Genomic DNA, 725 nt, shown 5'->3' on the forward strand with positions numbered 1-725 from the left:
TGTCCTCACTCAAAGTTAAAGGGACTTTGTTTAGAAATTGCCACTGACAACCACATTTTGTACATCTTTATAAAATGCTATTTATTAAGTCAAGTTATAGCTGTCAAATGCAAATACATATTCACAAAATCCAGATTGACTAAATGCAGATACAGAATTTCATGCAGCCCTTGATACCACTGCAGTGATAAGAGAATCCAGAAGACAGGAAGAGCAGGAAAAATGTCCATGTTGTGTACTGAACTACTAGCTATTAAGACAAAGATAAAGAGAACGATACAGAAAGACAGCTAAAATATTACTTGTCTAACAAATAACAATACATATGTTGATGTAGTAATACAGTATGTACAGCGGAGAGCACACAAAAAAACATGTATTTGGTCACTGTGCTATGAAATCCCCACCAGGTTGTGTTAAACGTAATGACAGCCAGACACACAGTTAGTACCAACTGAAGGACAATGGACTGGAAGCATCTCTAAATTAAAGATTCTAAAATAATCATTCAAATGAAAAATAGCCTCTTTAGGGTTAATTTCTTTCTTCACAAACATTACTTTGAATTAACTTCTTGACTATAGCAGGATTGACTTGAGACCAGTAAATGCACTGGCAATACATTTACGTCATTTAGCAGACGCTCTTATCCAGAGCGACTTACAGGAGCAATTAGGGTTAAGTGCCTTGCTCAAGGGCACATCGACAGATTTTTCACCTAGTCG

The sequence above is a fragment of the Coregonus clupeaformis genome, chromosome 27, assembly GCF_020615455.1.
Source record: "Coregonus clupeaformis isolate EN_2021a chromosome 27, ASM2061545v1, whole genome shotgun sequence".
In the NCBI taxonomy this organism is placed as follows: Eukaryota; Metazoa; Chordata; class Actinopteri; order Salmoniformes; family Salmonidae; genus Coregonus; species Coregonus clupeaformis.